This window comes from Pteropus vampyrus, unplaced genomic scaffold (assembly GCF_000151845.1).
Source record: "Pteropus vampyrus isolate Shadow unplaced genomic scaffold, Pvam_2.0 Scaffold203, whole genome shotgun sequence".
Taxonomy (NCBI): Eukaryota; Metazoa; Chordata; class Mammalia; order Chiroptera; family Pteropodidae; genus Pteropus; species Pteropus vampyrus.
In genome coordinates this window covers 1,252,723-1,258,823 of record NW_011888984.1, presented here as the reverse complement: position 1 = coordinate 1,258,823, position 6,101 = coordinate 1,252,723, and the positions used below count along the sequence as shown (strand labels likewise).

Below are 6,101 nucleotides of genomic sequence, written 5' to 3'. Positions count from 1 at the left end.
TGAATAGAATGGCGTGGTCCCCATAGAGGGAGACCGGAGGAGTCAGTCAGAAGGATGGCAATGTGAAGTCGGGAGCAGAGATGGCATGACGCGCTTTGAAGATGGAGGAAGGGGCCACGAGCCCAGGAATGCGGGCTACCGCTAGGAGCCGAAAAGGGCCAAGACACGGATTCTCCACTAGGTGGCTCCGGAAGAAACCAACCCTGCCAACACCTTGACTTAAGCCCAGTGGAACCGATTTTGGACTGTAAAGGAAGAAATTTTGTTGTTTTAAGCCATTAAGCTTATGGTAATTGGTTATAGCAGCAACAGGAAACTGAGACAATCTCCTTTTCAATCCCTTTGCTGGTTCCCTTCTTGATTCCGTTACTTACGCGAGTGAGAGCGTATAAGCGTCCCCTACGGTGCAATGACAGTGGGCTCTGGGGTCAGACTTCATTTCTTGGTGACACTTCTGATTACTGAGCGACCCGAGACACTCGGGTCTTGCTGTGTTGTCAGTTTCCTTATGGAATGAAGGTCAAATTAGACAAGGCAGAAGTCACAGGCCGGCGGCCTCCCGTTTATATCACAGACACGTTCTGTTTAGCTTTCAGTGTTTTAAAGTTTCTCCTTGTACTTATTTTGAATAGGAGACTATATTTACATTGTATGAAAATTTAAAACTATGATAAAGGTTTCCAGGACTAATCTCTCTTCTACCACTGCCCTCAGCTACCCCAGCTTTTCCCTGGATTCTTGGAGAGGTTTTCTGTACATATACGAGGAATTTTACACACACACACACACACACACACACACACACACACATCAAACAAACAATAACATACCGTACACTCCCTGTTTGATACTTTGCTTGGATCGTTTGACATATTTTGGTGATTTTTCCATATCACCGCATAGAGTTACCTTATTTTTCTATCGTCTGGTTGTAGCTGGTCTTTCTCTCTTGTCTCTTACTGTTTTGTTATTGCAAATGGTGCTGTCATATACAATGTGTGTCATCATAATAGACATTTCTAGAAGTGGAACTGCTGGGTCAAAAGGTATGTGCATGGCTATAATTTTAAAAAGAAACAATAACAAGTGTTGCTGAGGATGTGGAGAAATTGGAATCCTCCCACACCGTTCGTGGGAATGTAAAATGGTGCAGCCGCTTTGGAAAACAGTCTGGCAGGTCCTCAAAAAGTTGAATTTAGAGTTACCTTACTACCCGCAATTCCTATCCTAGGTATACACCGAAGAGAAATGAAAGCATGTCCACATAAAAACCGGTACACAGGTGTTCATGGCAGGATCATTCATAACAGCTAAAAGATAGAAACAGTTAAAATGCCCTTAAACTAATGAATAGCTAGATAAACTCAAGGTGGACTATCCATACAGTAGAATATGATTATCAGCCACAAAAAGGGACGGAGCACTGATTCCTGCTACAACATGGAGGGACCTTGAAAACACCGTAAGTCTAAGGAGCCAGACACAAAAGGCCACGTGCTGTGCTGATTCCATTAAATGGAGTGACTAAAATAGGCAAATTAATGGAGACAGAAAGGAGATTAGTGGTTGCCAGGGCCCGGGGGGATTACAAACAATGGGGTGACGAGAATGTTCTGGAATTGGATAGTGGTGATGATTGCACAACGCTGTAAATATATCAGAAACCTCTGAGTCATACACTCAAAATTGATTAAATTTTTGTGTGAATTATATCTCAATAAAAAAGAGATACTTTAAAAAAGGTAGATACATAAAATTTTGTTAGCTGCTGCAAAATTACCCATTACTCACCAGAAATGTGCGAGAGCAGCCGTTTTTCCACACTGCTGGACTCCCCGACAACCCTGGGACTTGCGTATGGACAAGAATACTAATTAATCTTTGTTCTTTGATGAAATCGTTAAACAGTGATTCTTTTGAATCAGATTCTCTTACCATTTAAACACTCCTTCCAAGGCAATCACTTAAACCCTTCCCAAATCTAACAGCAGGTGCTTGCAAAGGTTGTAACCACCTTAACAAATGCACGAAGCAGCTGCGTGGTATTATGATGACGACAGGGATAATTCCTTGTGCTGACACATGTCACAAATGTGCTGACACTATGGACTTGCGTTTGTGTCTTTATTATCAATATGCCAGTTTGTATTCTTCTTTCCCGTTGGGAGCATGATTTGACTCGCCGGATGTAAGGAAAGCATCAGGGTTACCGCCTCGGGAGCTGCCGAGGTTTTAGATGTTGGTTTCAGAAACGGGGCAAGGTTCAGGATGGCTAATGGTTCAGGGCTAATGGTTCAGGGCCAGTGCCGAGACCGGGGAACACTGACTGTTACTCAGAGACTGAGACCGGCTCGGAACAGGCAGATGGGTTTGGTTGGTGGCCCCGGTCGTGCGTTCCCCAATGTCACACGCGTCCTGAGCATCTTCTCACACAGTGCAGGCTGGCCTGCCTGCTCCGCGCTCTTGGTTCTGAGCAGGACCTGTTTCTATTCCGTTAAATCCAGAGCCTTTGATCAGTGTGGCCTGATAAAGCCCCAACTTTTCTATATTTTGGTAAAATATACATAACATGACGTTCACCAGTTTAGCCTTTTTTTATGGGTATGAGGCAGTGGCATTAGTTGCATTTATAATACTTCGCAACCATCCTCTATTTCTCAATTTTTTTTATCACTTCACACAGAAACTCCGTACCCGTTAAGCGGTGACTCCCCTCCGCTCCCCCTCCCCTTCCCGGTCACCACTGGTCTGCTTTCTGTCTCTATGCATTTGCCTATTCTAGATATTTCATGTAAGCGGAATCTTACAATATTCTTTCTTGTCTGTCTTTTTTCACGTAACACAGCGCTTTCGATGTCCACCCACGTGGCAGCATGTATCAGCACTTCATTTCTTTTTATGGATGAATAATATTCCATTGGACAGATGTACTGTATTTGTTTATCTCTCATCAGTCGATGTGTTTGGTTTGTGTCAACATTTTGGCTATGGTGGCTAACGCTGCTATCAACATTCACCTGCGAGGATCTGATTCGGTCCCTGTTTTCAATTCTTCTGGGCGCGTATACACCTAGGAGAGGAACGACTGGGTCGTATGTTTGTGGGAATTCTGTGTTTACCTCTTTGAGGACCAACCAAACTGCTTTCCAAGAGGCTGCACCGTTTTACTTTCCCACCAGCAATGTACGAGGGTTCTAATTTCTGCACATCTTTGCCAACACGTATTTTCCTTATGATTATGATGATTATGATTGCCATCCTATCAGGCGCGAAGTGGTAACAACCCTACCTTTTATTCTCATGAAACATTAAGACCTGAAATATCAAGCCGCATCCCATCACGTCTGGCAATTCAGTGTGTTAACAAACGTTTTCGATCTTTGCCTAAGAAGTGAAAAAGGGCAACTCATTCTAGTCTTACTTTGCATTTCTCTTGTGATGAGGAAGTTGATCACCTTCTCTTGTGTTTAAGAATCATTTTCTTTTCTTTCCCCCTGATTTGTCTGTTAATCAATCTTTGCCCACTTTTCTGCAGTTATGGGTCATATGCTCTGCTTTTAAAATGACGCATTGGTTGCAAACGCTGAAAAACCACAGGGGTGACGTCACATTAAAAATCCGATTTTCCAGTTTCTCTTGGAAATGGAAAGGTTTGGTAGCCCTGGCCGGCACTCAGGTGGCAGGCAGTGAGTGGTAGAGAGCCTGCTCCGTAGGGTACATCGTCTCCCGCTGTCACGGTCCCCACCCTGAGCTGTGCCATGCTTGGGCCCATCACCCATCGCAATATCTGCCTGGCCTTGTGGGCATTTGTGGTGGCAGCTCTTGGGATAAACTTTTCAAAGCTCTTAGCCTAGTGCCTAGCCCTACAGACCACTATTTTGCGAGCCCTTAGAAGAGAAAAAAAAGTCCTCAAAACAGAGCTGGCCACTCTCACTGTAGTGAAGGCCATGAAGGGACATTAATAAGTTAGAAACAGGGTGATGCCGTGCGGACTTGGAGGGCAGAGAGTGTACATGAAGACACATTTCGGATAAAGAAAAATCTGAATGCAAAAGGAAAGTTGCAGATCATGGGGTTCAGGACACGCTACCCCACAATAGGACACGCTATCCCACAATATGACACCTTGTTCTAGTGAATATTTTAAGCTGAAGGAGTTTGAGAAAATGACAGAAGCAGGAAGGTCACTCTGACCTCCTCTACTCTTCTCTCGTCTTCCCTGGACCAGGTCCTGAAACTTCACGTGGGAGGTGCCCGCCCTGTGCCCGGAGGAGGGGGCACCCATGTCTCTGAAGACAAAGGGAAGACAAAGGGCTTCCTGTCCCCTCGTTTAGGATAATTACCCAGACTCCTTACCCTGTCTGGTTCCTCCGCGGCTGCCCACTCCTTGTCAAACCCGGCATAAAAATACCCCGGTCCACTTCTTCTGGGCTTCATTTTCTTAAGAAGGCTGCTTCGTGACAGAAAATTTACATAAACGTGTATGCTTTTCTCCTGTTAATCTATCTTCGTCAGTTTAATTTTGAGATCCAGCCAGGGACCCTAAGAAGGTCAAGGAAAACTTTTTTCCTCTCCTGCACAAGATTTTGAGGGATGAAGAGCACAAAAATACAGAGATAAGTACAGGTATAGATACACATGCTCAGGTGCAGATAGAGTCAGGCAGGCAGCAGGCGGCCAGACTGGCAGAGCTGTAGTCACACATACATAGAATAAGCACCAAGAAAATATCCTCGGCGCACGCACCACCCGGAGAGACCCCTGTGGGCGGGGCCTCGCTGGGCTCGCTGCTTTGCTGGTAGAAGCGGTAGAAGCGCTGGCGCCGATGTCAGTCGCGGGGAGTTGGCCCTGGAGTTAGGAGGGCAACAGCGCCACGTGTGTCCACTCTCCGCCTCCCGCAGCCCCACGTAAATCTCCCATCAACGCGCTTTAGGATCACCTGTGGCAGCTGCCACGCACTCACTGGTTTGAAACAACACTCATGTATTCTACCGTTCTGGAGGTCAGAAGTCTAAAACCAGTCTCACTGGGCTAGAGTCTGGGCATCTGTGGGGCTGCCATTCCTTCTGGAGATTTGAGGGGAGAATCTGACCCTTGCCTCCTCCAGCTCCTGGAGGCCTCTGGCACCCCTTGGCCTGTGGCTGCCTCCCTCCAGTCTCTGCTTCCTTAATCATAATGCCTCCTCTTTTTCTGCAGTCAAATCTGCCCCTCTTATAAGGATACCTGTGATTACATGTAGAGCCCACTGGGATAACCCAGGATAATCTCACCCCCTCAGGACCCTGTAAAGTCCCTTTTGTCATACAAGGTAACATTTACAAATTTCAGAGATTAGCACCTAGATAATGCAGGCGGCGGGGGGCACATTTAGCCTACCACAGACCACAGTTCTTTTATAATTCTAGTAGCCATCATCTTAATAGTCATCACACTGTGATGTTCCATAATTATTCACTCTAGAACCTTATGTGTCAGGCACTGGGCTAAGGGCTCAGCATTACACTATTTCATATAACCCTTCCATCAACCCCCTCAGGTAGGTGCCATCATTATCTCCAAGATACAGGGGAAGACAACCCAGGAAAGGGAGCAGCCGGGATCCGATGCAGCAGCCCATAGCCACCATCCGGGGCTGACCCGTCCTAAGAACCCAGGCTTCCCTCAGCTGCCCCTTCCCTGGGCAGAGGGCGGCTAAGGCCTTGTGTGCCTTGACTTTTGTAAATTCATTCATTGAGGTGTTGGCCCCTCCACGGACTCCTGCCATCCTCTGGTGAAGCTGGCCGCCCAGCAGGAGAGGCCGTGCTACACTGGAGAATGGAGACTGGGCTGCCCATGGGGGCCGGCGTGCTGCGGGACTCCCTAAAACCGTGGGCTCAGGGCACGCCCAAACAAATCGTTCCTCCCAGGGAACACAGGGTATAGTTTTCTCTAGGGCAGCGTGTTTGCCAAACATCAAGTGTCCATAACCTGGATCTCTTTTGAGGGTCCAGGCTTAAGAAGAAAGGCAGCCAGTAGCTTTTGTTTGGGGTGCCAGGAGCCCAGGGGTAGCCAGACGGATGTTGGCCAGTGAGAAGACAATTTGAAAAAACATGTAAGAATCT

The 6,101-nt window shown here is 46.8% G+C and overlaps 1 long non-coding RNA gene across 1 annotated transcript in view; it reads right to left on the bottom strand.

Annotated features, from left to right (window-relative positions):
- Positions 1-350: 350 nt before the first annotated feature.
- LOC111746869 overlaps positions 351-6,101 on the bottom strand; it is a 10,292-nt gene continuing 4,541 nt past the window's right edge. Inside the window, exon 4 of the long non-coding RNA XR_002783287.1 lies at positions 351-5,223. This is a non-coding gene — a long non-coding RNA (uncharacterized LOC111746869). The remainder of the gene's footprint in view (positions 5,224-6,101) is intronic.